The sequence below is a fragment of the Psammomys obesus genome, unplaced genomic scaffold (genome assembly GCF_907164565.1).
Source record: "Psammomys obesus unplaced genomic scaffold, mPsaObe1.curated_primary_1811, whole genome shotgun sequence".
Lineage (NCBI taxonomy): Eukaryota > Metazoa > Chordata > Mammalia > Rodentia > Muridae > Psammomys > Psammomys obesus.
The window spans coordinates 295906-310993 of record NW_026585690.1 but is presented as its reverse complement, the minus strand read 5'-3'; positions in this window follow the sequence as shown (position 1 = coordinate 310993).

The window sequence follows — 15088 nt, the reverse complement described above, 5'->3', positions numbered from 1 at the left end:
ATAAATAATGAGTAATTTAAAAGTTGGCAAAAGCTGTGCCGTGGTGATACATGATTGTAATCCTAGATTTCGGAAAGGTGAGACAGAAGGATTGCCACAGGTTTGTGTCCAGCCTGGGCTACAAAGTGAGAACCAGACCAGCCAGGGGTATGTAGCAAGAAAGACTTGCCTTGGAAAAAGCGTTTTTAAAAATTAAAAATAAGCCGGACATGGTGACGCACAACTTTAACCCAGCACTCAGGAGGCAAAGGCAGGCATACCTCTGAGTTCAAGGCTAGCCAGAGCTACACAGAAAAACCCTGTTTCAAAACATTAAAAATTAAAAATAAAAAAGGCAGTTAGCCAAGAACATCATCCACCCCAAGCCACCCGGCGTTAGTGTTTCACGCTGCTGCCACATTTCCGTGTGGCTTCCTTCGCGCCTAAACCATCAAAAGAACGCTGCTCACGCAACATAAACTCCTCCAACTGCAGCCCCGCACTCCGCTCCCTCCTTCCGTGAGGACCACATGCTTATGTGCTCCGAAGATTTCCGGGAAACCAAAGCCCATCAAAGCAATTGGGCGGTGCAAGTCAAAAACAGTTTAGACGGGCCATCGATAATTGTATCTACAAGCTGTTGCAAAATCACTTCTTTTTAGGTTTCTAAGAGGTGCATTCCTGATGGATTGTTGCTCATGCTCACTGAATTTGCTACAAAAACAAACAAACAAACAAACAAAAAAGGCAAAAACCCCTCCCCCTCCCAACCCCACACCTTCTGCACACCCTCTGGGGTGCTCAGATGTAGAGGAAATCATCCTGATTGCACACTGTGCGGCAATCTAGTCTTCAGCTGTGATGCCTCTTTTGGGTCGCCCGCCCAGCCATTTAACCTGCCTGAAAGGATGAGCTCACCCAGCTCCCCAGCCTTGCAGTGGGTAGCTCTCTCAGGGTTGTTACTCCAGTCTCTGGGCACCCGCCTTTTCTCACTGTCTCCTCCTTCGCTCCTGAAAAAGCCCCAAGGTCAGACCATCAGGAGAGCCATTTCACGCTTCCAGCTGAACCTGCAGTTTGCGTAAAGGCCACTCTCTCCAGGACCCTGCAACTCTTCTGAGCCCTGGGCTCCTTGGGAGGAAAAGGAATTCAGCCTGCAAGTCTTCCTGGCCTTGCTAATTGGGTCGGGTAACCTAGTGGGAAATGCCGGATTCTTCTCGTCCCACCGAGGTGAAGCAGAGCAGTCAGGTAGTGGGGAAGCCCGCCTTGGGGTTTCCAAGGGCTGCCTACAGGGGCTGGGGGGAGTGCTACTGCAGATGCAAACCTTGGTTTTCGGGTTTCTCCTTGAAGAGCCAGCCATCTGTCTCTTCACTCACTGTGCTTCTAGGTTGCTGCAGAAGGCCTCTCGGAATCTGCTTGCCAGATTGGAATTTTTAACCTTCAAGAACCTGGCTTTTTTGTGAACCTTTGATTTTTCTGACCCCCACTCCCCAAAAGTGAATTATTTAAATCAAAGTCCAGATTTCCTCCTGTAGCCCCAAGAGAATTCCGTCGTCATCCCTGTCTCATGCGCCGGGCTTTGGATGTCCACCCCGCTTCTGCTTTAGTATCTTCCCGGCTCCGACCCCTCGCTGCCTTCCAAACAACTCACTCTGTGTCTTCTCAGTCTAAAGGCGGCCCTGCTTCCCAGGGCTCCGCGCAGGGGCTGCTCCTGAGACTGTCTTCCCAGGGAAGGATGGGAGAACAGCCTTGTGTGGAGGCCTCCCCACCACAGGCTTCCCAAGGCCAGGACATCAGCCAGGTCACTGCCATTTGCTGAAGTTGTTGAAACGGAATTTTTATAGTCGAAAAAATGTGGATTTCTCAGTCGGTAAAGCACTTGCTTTGGGAACAGAAGGGCCTAAATGAAAGCCCAGGACCTGCATTGGAAAAGCTCAAGTAGTCCAGATGCCGGGGAGGAGGAAACAGCAGGATCCCCGGTGCTCTCTGGTCATCCAGTCTAGTCTAATAATCGGTGAGCTCCAGGCCAATGAGAGACCCTGTCTCAAAGGAGGTGAAGGTTACTCCTGAGGAAAAGAGCTGAGGTTGTCCTCTGGCATCCGTGAGCACAAGTATACATGCGTGTACACACGCATCCCCACCACAAATATACAACACACAGATAAATATGAATAATTCTTAAAAGCTGAAAGATGCTGTTATGGTTTAAATGCAAAAAGCCCCCTCGGGGTCATGTGTCCGAATGCTTGCTTTTCTAGCTCATGGTGCTGGTTTGGGAGGTTGTAGAACATTTAAGATGTGGACATAGCTAGAGGAAGTGGATTGCGAGGGAGTGGCAATCCCTCTATAACCGAGGTTATAGCTCAGTGCCATGGCCAGCTCTACCTGCTTCCTGGCCTGCCCAGCCATCAATTATCCACCCCGTGGGGTTCCTCACCCCTATGGACTGTACCTTTTCAAGCTTTGAACCCAAAGTCTTCTTCCATTAAGCTGCTCCTGTCCGGTATTTTGCCACAGAGACAAGGAAAAAAAAGCATGTCACACAGATTGTAGAACAATGCAAAGCGTACATCAAGCAAATCGTTTCTTAACACCCATTAGCGATGCAATTGGACTGTTGGCTAGGGATGCCATCTTGGGTCTAGTTATGATCCTCTCCTGTCCACTGCCTCTTGAAGGACCTCACGTTACATCTTGTTTCTCACCTGGCTCTCAACCAGATGCTTGGGAAACTGAGGCAGAACGATCACCTGGCGTCAACCCCTTTCCCAGGTTCAGAAACAGGAGCCCAAACACCCTCCCCGCTTGTGTTCTGAGAGAAGGTCTCACTCCACAGCCCAGGCTGGCACGGAACCCTTGATCTTCCTGTCTCAGCTTCCTGAGTGCAGGGGTCTCGGGTAAAGGCTACCGCCCTAGGGTCTCCTAAGTTCTCAGAGAGGACCCGACTGCAGCCGTTGCCAGGTCCCTCACGAGGAGGGTGGGCTTCTTTCACCTTTACATCCATGGCTGGTTTTCAATCCCCACAACAGTGTTTGACAATTTTAAAGCTGTTTTTAAGTTAATTAAAGTGTTGCAGTGTTTGTATCTTTTAAAAACAACAGGCGGACCATCGGTGACTGTTTGGGCCCCGTGATGTGCGCTCCAAGGATCGCTCTGCTAACCTTTCTGCTGCTGGGTTTGTTTGCACTTTCCATCATAATAAAAACACACAAATTAACTGTTCTTGAATCAATATTTACTTTCAATAGTAGGACCCAGAATAAAATGTTCCGAATTTTTCTTTATAGTTTGAGAAAACAACCTTTCCCCCCTCCTATTTCCTGTCTTCTAAAAAAAAAAAAAAACCATCTCACTTTGTATTTGTGTTTGAGTGTTGTTTGTTCAGTCAAATATGAGCTACGAGACCCATGTAACCAATAAATTATTGTTTTTGCATTGAAAATACTGCTTTGGATCAGTTGACATCACTGGGAAAAAAAAAAAAAAAACGTTTGTAATTGAGACTACTGAATGCCTCACTTGAGCCTTAGAAAACAAGATGTGAGAAAGAGCTCTGGGCTTACTGCTGAGTTTAGAGTTAGTGCTAACACTAACACACCAGGAAATGCTCAGAAAAGCCATTTCTAGCCCAGGGGAGAGGCAGCAGGGCAGACTTGCAGCAGAGCTGAGTCTTGAGCTGGTCCTAGGAAAATAGAGGAATTTCACTAGCCTGGAAAGTGGGAGGAGGCAGAGATATGCCAAGAAGGATCACGCAAGCTCAGATCCCTGTACGTAAAGCTGTGTGTCCAGGTATGTATGTGGTGTGTACACTTCTGTGGGGGACACTGGGAGATGCTGGAGGAACTCCTCAAAGTGGACCACTAAGGAGGAACCTGTAAGCCATGTGCTGTGGTCTGAATGTATGTGATGGTGTCTAGAGGTGAGGCCTTTTGGCAAGTGAGGCTCCACCCTCCTAAACGGGATTATGGTGTACAGGGGACTGACGGGAGTATGGTGCTGCTACCAACCTAGAACACTCAAGATGTCATCTGCCAGACAGAGTGAGCCCGCACCAGACACCAAATTGAAAGGGTTAGACTAACTTTGTAAACTGTATGTCTTCTAAAGCTTATAGTTTTGAGTTTTAGGTTCAGGTTAAGCTAAAGCCTCTTAGTACCTTTCCAGAGAATGGAAAAATGTGACCCTATCTATGAGGACAGATAGAAAAAAAAGGCACGCAAGCAATGACCTTCACTCAGCAAAAAGAAAAACTCCTGTCTTTGAGATAGCATTTCTTAGCAACGAACCCAGACTTCTTGTGAGTAGCTTTTGACCTGCAGCCAAAAGTCCGAAGCCCCTAATCTTCAAGGATGAGCTAACCACCCCCACCTTCAATTGCAGCTGCATCCACACTTGGCAGGACTGGCCAAGCTTGAGCACCTAAGACTAACCAATTATCTTACTTTATAGCTTCCTTCCTCATCCAATCCTAAATTGCCAAGACTGCAACTTCAAATCTCCCGAAATTTTTCTTTTAAAAACCTAAAGGCTTTTGTCTCCGGGTGCCACTCTTTGCTGACTGGCAGGGGTGACCCCATTGCGCAATGGTTAATAAACCTCTTGCTTTTGCAACGAGTCGTGGTCTGGGGGAGTTTCTGGGAAGGGCACGATCTTGAACTCCTGAGCTGTGAGACCCCAGGTCTTACAGCGGACATTTTGGCCACAGACTTCCCCCTCTGCCGGAACTGCGAGCAGCCAATATCTGTTGTTTATAAAGTGCTCCAGCCCAGGGCACCTTTAACAGGAACATGAGCAGACAGAGACACCTTGCTCAGGGCCGAAGTGTCACCTTCAGGCCAGTGAGTCTGGGCTGGTGCCAGGAGTCTGCGCTCAGTGGGTTCTTTGTGTGACTGCTGTGCGGACAATACAGGAACCCCTCTGTCACTGTGCTCAGCACGCATTGTAGAGGAAAAACAGACAGGAGTTCTAGTCTCAGCTCTGCTGTGGACTAAGTGAGTAACTCTGGGCAGGTCACGAGATTGGTCTTAGCCACCCTTTGTGAAATTTGGATAAAGGGCCAAGAGGCATTTATTTATAGAATGCCAGGCACAGCACTAGATGTGTGGTACCAACAACACGGGAAACCTGAACCCACCTCAATGTGGATGTGGGCTGTACAGTAGTTATACAGATTATGCACTGAACTACAATATCACATCTAAGGAGATAACACTCATATGGTAGACATCATACGCTTGTGTACTTAGTATAATTCTTTCAGCAGATGGCAAATGATTTAACATTCCCCCAATGGAAATAAAGTATCTTGAAGAAGGAATACAGATTGTCACAGTAGTGGCCCTCAGGAATCACACTTTCTGGCGTGCACGCCCTGTGCCATCCTCTGCCCCACTGACCCTCAGCTTGGATTCAGCCGTTTCCACAGAGCAGTTGTGACACCTTGTCCTCCTAGTTATCAAAACCAGGGTATCTGCTTTATTTATTTATTTTGGATTTTGCCTCACTATCAAAAAAATGGCTGCTGGTGACTGAACACCCATGTTCAAAGTTGGAAGAAAAGGAGGAGAGGACAATAGGGAACAATTGCTTTCATTAGAAAAGCATTTTCCAGCAGCTGCACAGGCCTTTAATCCCAGCACTCTGAGGCAGAGGTGTTGCAGGATATTTGCTCCCATTATGAACCCCAAAATTGTGAGCTGTAAAGCCCTGTTTCTTTGGAGTGGTTGAGCCCTATCACACACCTTTAATCTAAGAGCTTTCTGTTTATTGTAAACAGGTGATTAAGGTGTGGCTCACTCAGCCTTCGAACACACCCTTAATCCAAGAGCTCTCAGTATACTGGATCTAATAGAGGCAGAGTTAGAAACTAAAGCAGCATGGAGAAGAAGAAAAAGCTATTCGCTCAAGCTCTGGCTTTAGCTACCAAGCTTTTGGCCTTGGGTTTTTTGTTTGTTTGTTTGTTTTTGTTTGTTTGTTTGTTTTGCTCCTGGGCTGTCAGCTGAGCTTGTGAGCCTTTTGGGTTTTTTTCCATCCAGACATGAGCTGAGAAGGAAGGTCAGCTGGTTACTTTCTCTGCCTCTCTGAGCGAGCAGGTTTTCACCCAAGGATCTGGCTCCTGAGTCTTTATTGGTAAATTAGAACAGTTGGGATATTCCTTCATTAAAACAACACAAGAGGCAGGCAGATCTTTGTGAGTTCAAGACCAGTCTGGTCTACAGAGTGAGTTCCAGGATAGCCAAGGCTACACAGAGAAACCCTGTTTCAAACAACAACAACAAAAATAAACAAATAAATAAAGATATTAATTAAAAAAAAAAAGAAAGAAAACCATTCTCCTAGCAAAATTCCAACCTGCTATTGATTTCTCATTGAGGTGAGCCAAATGGCCATTGTTAGCTGCAAAGGAGTCTGGGAAATAAAATACTTAGCTTTTCCAGTACAAATATTTTGGGTAGGCTAGATAATAGTGTCTGTCATAAAACTTTCCTTTTAATTAATTAATTTATCTTATGTGCATTGGGGTATGGGTGCCATAGCCCTTGGAACTGGAGTCACAGACAGTTGTAAGCTGCCATGTGGGTGCTGGAATTGAACCTAGGTCCTCTGGAAGAACAGCAGTGCTCTTAACCACTGAGCCATCTCTCCAGCCCCTGTGATAAAACTTTTATAAAAGGATTTATTTTACTTTTTATTTTATGTGTGTGAATGCTTGCCTACATGTATCGCCCATGGAGTCCTGAAGAGGGCACCAGGTCCTCTGGAACTGAGGGTTACAGGTGGTTTCAGCCACCGGTGTTGGAGCTGTGAACTAAATCCAGCAAGAGCAGCAAGCACTCCTACCTGCAGGGCCATCTCTCCAGCCTCTTGCTATAGAACTCTAAACCATGGACCCTGTTCTGGTAATACCGTAAAAGCATGGAACCTGCAGCCTGTAAGTTCAGAACCAATGGCTGAGCCTTGTCTTGTAGTCTGCTGGGCAGAGGTTACCCCAAGGCATTAACTTACCCAGAAAAGTCAGCTGGACTCCAGTATTATCCCAAAATGCAGGACTAGAGGACCAGGAATCTAGACTGCCATGGACCAGAGGGAGGAGGACACTAATCCACCTCATCTCATGCCCACTTCCACCTAGGTCCTCTTTAACTTCAATATCTACTTTTATTTTTCTCCATGACTTAGAACACCAGTCACGTTTACTGCTCAGAAGTTGCAGGTCAAACGGCTTAGCTCTTCTGAGCTTGCCCTTGATCTCAGTGAGGTCTGCTCACAGCTGGCAGGTCAGCCTGGGGCCTCACTCATATTCCTGCTGGCTCTGCTGGCTGTCAGTGAGGCCGTGCTACATCAGGGCCAGGTATCCCTGGTTGTCAGCAGAGTTGCTCAAGCTCAGGAACAAGAAAAAGGCTCCCCAAGAGCAGGCAAGCCGGGATGGGTGGCGCTTTTCAAATCTGTGTCACATTTCCTGCTCACCAGTCACGGCAAGTCACAGGTGCTGGGCATAGCAGCACACTCCTGTGATCTCAGCTCTGAACCGAGGGGAGAGGACTGGAAATTTGAGGACAGCTTTGCTCCACACTGGGCTCAAGGCCAGCCTGGCCTGACTAGCAAGACTCTGACTAAAAATAAGACAACAATAAAACATAAAACAAAAACCAAACACATACACACACACACACACACACACACACTCACACCATCCACACGTACACTACAGCTCACCCTAAAACAAATAATAAAACCAACACCAGTCACAAAACTGGTTCAGATCCCTGAGATGGAGAAACAGAATCTATCCTACCACAGGAAAAACCACCAAGTCAGGATGCAAGGGCAAGAAAAGTAGAAACTAAGGGTCATCTCACAAACCTCCTGCTCTTCTTCCTGGTACTGCTACCCTATACATTTGCTGAGCTGGATAACGAGCTCCCTGAGGCCAGGTGCAATTCACTTTTATCAAAGACCTGTAACTGTACCTTTGTACTTCCAGTCAAAAGTAGCTTCTCATTAGGAGGTGTGGAGGAGACATGGCAGTGACTATAATAACTCCAGTGGCTGTCAAAACTTGGAGGCTGAAGAAACTGATTGTATATCTATTAGAATGCACCAGTGTGCGTCATAAAATGACACCAACCCTCCTATAATGTTTGAGATAAAATTTTCAAGGAGAGCTGTGTTAGGCAGCTTCCCTTCACTGTGACAAAATACCCCAGACCAGATGGGTTAAAAAAAAAAAAAAAAAAAAAAAAAAAAGGATCAGTCCCTACCAACACAAGAGAAACAAAGGAAAAGGAAAGCTCACTCAGGTTTACACTCGCTCACTCTAGCCCATGGTCTGCTGCCTGTGGCCTTTCGGGAGGGCAGAGAGTATCGTGGTGGAGGCCTGGGGAGGAGGCAGTTCACTGCACCGCAGCCAGAAGCAGAGGAAGAGACCGGAGGTGGCAGGACACACCTCTGCTTCTTCCCAGGAGACTCCTGAAGAGTCCATAACCTTATAACAGCACTACAGACCAGGCCTTTAACATGCTTGTGTCGGAGGGCACATTCAAGACTGAACTACAGCCCAGTCCCACTGAATTACTTGTGTGCTCACTAACACACCACCATCTGGAGTTTGAAAAGCACGGTTGCTGTCTGATGCCAGAAAGTTCCGTTTTGCTGGTGTTGGCTGGTTTGTCCACGAAGAAACAGGGGGCGGGGGGTTTGAACCCATTGAGTGTGCAGGCTAAGCATGCTCTCCCACTCAGCAACATGCAGCTCTTTATTTTGTTCTTAATTGACATGTACCTATAAGTAGGGCACAGATGCGATCTCCTGATACCTGCTTATAGTTTATAGAACGGATTCTGCCATCTGCTTTAAGTCTACACTCACTGACCAAACTCTCCCTGCTGTATCCTCCCTGGATTTGACCCTAGCCTCCTCGGACTACTATTCCCTACGGCAATGAGATCAGACGAGTGTCATCAGGCAACATTTGCCCCCCTCTGTGTCTGGCTTGTTTTGCTTAGCATAACTTCCTCTGGGTTCAACCCATGCTGTCGGAAACGACAAGATCCATTCTTTTTATGGCCGAGTCCTCATCCATCGTGCATAGATTGGTCACACTCTTTAACCATCCACCCAGAACACCCCGTTTCTATACAAAAACAACAGCAGGGGCAAAGAGCCTGAGCCTGGAGCTTGGAGGGCCAAGTGGCTAATGTGGCTGGAGCCTTCGGATGGGAAATGAGATGGGAAATGCTGGCGGGGCCTGTGGGGAAGGCCTGTGAGAACCAGTCCCTCAGCAGTTCAGGTGTTCTCTGAGCAGGGAAATGGCATGACCTGTTTCCCGAAACAACAGCTCCGGACCTCATGGACAGTCCAAGATGATTCCCGAACTAGTTTTTCTAAATCTAAAACAAGCCGGAGCCCTCTGAAGAACACCTACAGAGGAGGCTCACTCTGTCCACGTTCTTCCCCTCCTCAACGCTGGGGAGAGCTGAGCCCAGCACACTGAGTTGGAACCGCCTCCTTCTGCCAGCTCCGGTGTTTATACTATCCCTCGAGCGCTAAGAGCCCACACATGTGCAGGCCACGTTGCCTTCTGGTCAATCCCTTCAACCCAGGGGCAGTTTTTTGACCTCCCCCATCCCCACCCCCATCTCCACAGCTCTTTAAGTTTTGGAAGCATGGGCGGTTCTCCATCTCTGCTGGGACACCTTCAGTGCCTGCTGTGGCCGTTGCCTCTCGTGGTTACAGGCTAAGAGGCAAGGCTTGGAAGGCCGTGCAGCAGTGGCTAGCACAGTCCCCAGAGCCTGGGCCTCCTTCTTGGCCTCTCCCCAAGAGATGAATTCCAGATGCTTTTCTTGCGGAGACCTCCTCCTCTCCCCTCCCCTTTTCCTGTTGGCCCCCTTCTCCCTGCTGCTCTCTCCATCCCCCACGCCAGGCAAAACTTAAGGTAGAAGATATTACTGACTCCGGGATGGGGGTGGGGGTGGGGAGAATGGCTCCGCTCCAGGAAGCAGACTACTACAGGATGTAGCGCCTTGTCTGCGGTGCCCGGGGTAAAACAAACGCTCCCCTTCGGTCCTCTGACCAGATATGTCACTTTCCTTTCCTACAGTGATGACTGGCTTTTCTCTTCTGTACTTGGAAGTTTTCGGACGCTTTTGAAGCCTGCAGATAAATATGCTTTTGTAAATGGGGTAGGGCGTGGCGGTGATGGGCGAGAGGTGTTGTTAAAATGCTAGGAGCAACCTGGTGGCCCATGGCCCAATGGCGGCTGGTGGCCCATGCCTTTAATCCTCACGCTTAGGAGGCAGAGGCAGGGGGATCAGGAAAGAAAGAAATGCTAGGAGCTGGTGAGCCGTTTCCATTTCTTCCCTTCTGCACTGTGTGGATTCAGGATTGTCTGTTTTTCACCTCATCTGGAAAATGGGCGTATTTATTTCTACTTCTCAAGTGGGGACCCTGCCCCTTTTGAGGTACTGGGGAGCCAACCCAGGGCTTTGTGCATTATTAGCAAGCACTCTGTCATTAGTCTGAATCCAAGCCCTTGCGTTTTTATAATGAAGTCTTAGAGTGGGTTATAGACCTCAAGCTGGCCTTGAACCTCAGATCCACCCAGAGTGCTGGCTGATATTACAGGCATGGCCACTATGCCTTGTTCAAACTTAGACTCCACTCCGTATGTAGCCTAGTAAGTCTTGATAAATGATAACTAATATTCTCGCAGATTGTCAAAATAGGGGTTGGTAGATTCTTTCCAAGAAAAAGCCATGGAGATTCGAAAACAGGAGTGTGGGTTTAGCAACACCCATCTTTGTAAATCGGACTTGCCGGCTTCCCAGGAGCTGTCCCCGTGTCAGTCAGGATCTTCATGAGTGTGCGAAGTGAGAAAGAGACATTGGTTACACTGTCCACATTTCACAGATGAAGAAACTAAGTCCCAGAAGGAGATGAGAACAAATGTAGAACTTGATCTATTGCAGCATTTCACAACAAACAAACAAACAAACAAACAACACAACCATTCACAAGATAGTCACTGGGGTTTTATTGTCACAGACCTGAGAAGCAATGGGTTGCCACCAAACTCAAAGGCTTACCTCTTCAGTGCCCTGTCCACTGAATTTGTCAAGAGAAAAGAAAATCACAGTGACCTGAGAAGAGAGACTGTCCAGTCCAGGCAGTAGGAGGAAGGCTTTGGGTGTGAGCTGGATGACTTATGGGGTCTATCCTCCAGCCTCAGGGAGCTGGAAGAGATAGGCAGACTGGCTGATAAGGCTAAACCAGAGCCTGCCAAGTAATGCCTTCAAAATGCAGCTGCAGAGATAATGGATTTAGAGTGGGAGAAAAACAAAACATCTATCAACCAAAGCAAATCAAAGCTGTATCTATCCAGTGACAATCCTTCTGAAGGCAAGTCAAAGCTTAAAAACCAGGAGGCCATTCTCACACCAAGGCTGGGGTTGCGTTTTATAACTCTCGACAGCAGTGTCCTCAACCTTCGCGAGGCTGTGGCTCTTTGTACAGTTCCTCATGTTGTGGTGACCCCCAACCACAAAATTATTTTCATTGCCTGGTGTGATGGCACAGGCCTTTAATCACTGCACTTGGGAGGCAGAGTCAGGTGGATCTCTCTGAGTTCCAGGCCAGCTTGGTCTACAGAGCAAGGCCAGGACAGCCAAAGCTACACAGAGAAACCCTGTTTTGAAAAACAAAAAAAAAAACAAAAAAAAAAACAAAAAATTATTTTGTTACTACTTCATAACTGTAATTTTGCTACTGTTACAAATTGTAAGTTAAATGTATGATGTGCAGGATATCTGATAGGCGACCACTGTGAAAAGATTGTTCAGTCCACACAACCCCCAAAGGGATCAAGACCCATAGGCTGAGAACCTCTGCTCCACACTAAAGCATCTTATTCTTTCCTTCAAGCCTTGAAGCCGATGGCTTGGCTTCCTACCAGGAAGACCAAGTGACTGGTTTTGGGTCCCAATCAGTGGTTTCCTAAATAAGAACCGAGAGGAACAAGCCAAGCGTGGGTTCCTTGATGAAAATAAACAGGAAGGGGGCAGCGTACTGGGAGCCGCCAGGATTATGCAAGCTGCACATCTGGTCCTATACATTCTTTGGAAGGCTGAAGAGCAAGTCTTTAAAAAAGAAAAAAAATCTCAATCTGTTTTCCTAGTGACTCCTTCTGAGGCTTTGAATAAAATTAAAGCTGATATTTTCTTTAGGGTAGCTGGCTGCTTAGCTGGATTGCAAGCCCCTTCGACTCAGCAGATCTGAAAATAGGAAGTTGAATTCATCATCTCCCTGAAAGCACATTTATCCTCCGCCAGGCCTGGTCTGTGGTGCTGTTCCTTCAGGCTGTTCTTCCCAGGGGCCACTGAGTTCGACCACTGAGTTTGCAGCCTAAACAGCTGTCAAACCCCTCTCCCCCATTTCCATCTAGATTGCTAAGGAATAGCTATGAATTCTCCAGGCCCCCATTCCTGAACCCTAGACTGCCTGCTCTTTGTCCCACCCAGACCTCAGCAGCCTGCATGACTTAGAGCAACAAGCCACCCACCACACTCCTCTTGTCCCCAGCAGCGAAAAGCTGAGAATCCAGCAGGGAGCACAGAGCGCTGTCAAGGACCAGGAGGAGGGATGCAAGCCACAGACAGAATCTCTCCATGAATGTGCGTCTATTTTCATCACTACACTGTGTGTGTGTGTGTGTATAAATCTATAGTTCTAGTTTGCCGTGTTAACCATTTTTAATTGTACTATACATCTTGGCAAGTTGAGTGTTCCTTCAATCCCAGGTACTTGGGAGACTGAGGAGGATAGCATGAGTCCAGAAGGGTGGGGCTAGGAAGATATACATTTTTTTTTTTTTAAAAGACAGAGTCCCATGTAGCCCAGACTGGCCTTGAACTTGCTATGTGTCTAATGATGACCTTGAACTTCTGATCCTTCTATCTATACCTACTGAGTGCTGGGATTACAGGTGTGAACTCCATGCTCAATTTTATTTGGTGTTGGGGCACAAACCTAGGGCTTTGTGCATGCTAGACAGGCGCGCTACCAACTGAGCTACGTTCTCCAGCCCCGAGACTTCACACACAGAAGAGATGACTGTACAGTTTGGTGGTATCAGACACATCGTCAGCACCACCATTCTTATCTCCAGAACCTTCTCACCTTGCAAGCTGAAACTGCGCCTCTTAAATGCTAACTCTATTTATCTTCCTTCAGTCAGACCAGCCCCGCCCTACTCCCCAAAGGCACCATTTCATTCCCTGCCTCTGAGCATTTGGCCACTTGAACCACCTAAAAGCATGGTCTTCAAGTTCAATGTGAGAATTTTCACCCTCTCAGGGGAGGAGGATCGAGGCGACATCTATCTACTCTGTTCCTCATTAAGAACCAAAACAAAGTTCAGTTCCACCCGAGGTCACCCTGGGGAAGCAGTGAGTTGATTAGGGTTATTTACAGAACATGGTGAGGGCCTGTGGACAGGAGTGTGGGCGACCTTAGAGCAGCCCCTAGGGAAGGTCTGCACGAAGCATGGATGACGAAGCCCCCATGGCTGGGTAGCTGGAGCCCCTTCTCCACCTATACACTCTACCTGCTCCCTGAGACCCCCAAGGCCGTGTGCGTGTAGGCCAGAATTGCACAGAACTGCTTGGGAGAGCCCCACAACTCTCTCCTGTCAACAAGCCCAGCTGGGGTGATCTTTTGGAAGCAGATCCAGCCAAACTCCTGAAGATGGCAGCAGTGTAGCCCAGAGGATAGTCTGTACAGCAAAGCTTCTTTGTATCGTAGCATGAGTCAGGATGCCATTCCTTTTGAAGGCTGAATAATATTTTATAAACACGTGCATACAATTTGCCCAATCATCCTTCTTCAACAGTTAGGTTGTCCTCATTTTTTGCTGGGAGGGACAATTTTGGTATGAACATCAGTTTAAAAATATGAGTCTCCGTCTTTCAGTTCTCTGGAGGTAATGTACTCAGAAGCGATCCTGCCGGGCCAGCTGGGATGCCTGTCCTTTCACTTCGTGTCTCTTCAGCTACACTGTGAACTCTTAAGAGACAAAGAGTGAGTCTTGACACAAATATTTGTTGGCTAACTGTCATTAGCTCAGTGGAAAGGATTCCATAAGAGACAGAAAGTTGAGATAAGGGCTGGGGAGAATAAAAGAACTCCAGGCCCTCATGAGGTCTGGCTTTTGATAAGCTTACGAAGCTATATTAAGATCTTGAGAAAGGGGCTGGAGGGATGGCTCAGAGGTTAAGAGCACTGGCTGTTCTTCCAAATGTCCTGAGTTCAATTCCCAGCAACCACATGGTGACTCACAACCATCTATAATGAGATCTGGTGCCTTCTTCTGGCATGCAGGCACACATGCAGACAGGATACTGTATAAATAATACATAAATAAATCTTTAAAAAAAAAGATCTTGAGAAAGGAAAGGCGGGATAAAGGATGGAAGATTCCACATGCAGGCTCCAGCCCTCCAAGCCCCGCCTATGCTCAAGTTCACAGGCGTGGAGGGGCCAACTGAAGGGAAACATAGGGTGTTTAACCGGAGCAGAGTTTCAGCTTTTACCACATCAACTGGAAGGTTAATCATTATCTAGGCATGACCAAGAGAGAGAAAAAAATGCTGCTAATGAAACGATGCGTACCGTGGACTGGAAGATACATCTTTACTTCTAAGATGTTAAAATATTTTTGTTGTCGTACTTTTGTTTTTGCTGTTGTTGTTTTGATTTTTTTTTTTTTTTTTTTTTTGAGACAGGATTTCTCTGTGTAGACTTGGCTGTCCTGGAACTTTCTCTGTCGACCAGGCTGGCCTTGAACTCACAGAGATCTGCCTGCCTCTGCCCCCTGAGTGTGGGCATTAAGGCATGTGCCACCACTGCCAGGCTTAAAACGTTTTTAATGGCTCTCTTGAAGGGAGTCTTGCTAATACATTCTACAACATGGGTGAATCTTAAAAACAATTGTGCTAAGTGAAAGAAGCCAGCCACTACTGGTCAAACATATGTGATTCCATTTATATGAACTATCCTAAATACATAAATCTATGGACGGTAGTTTAGTGGTTACTCAGATGGGAATATTGAAGATTAG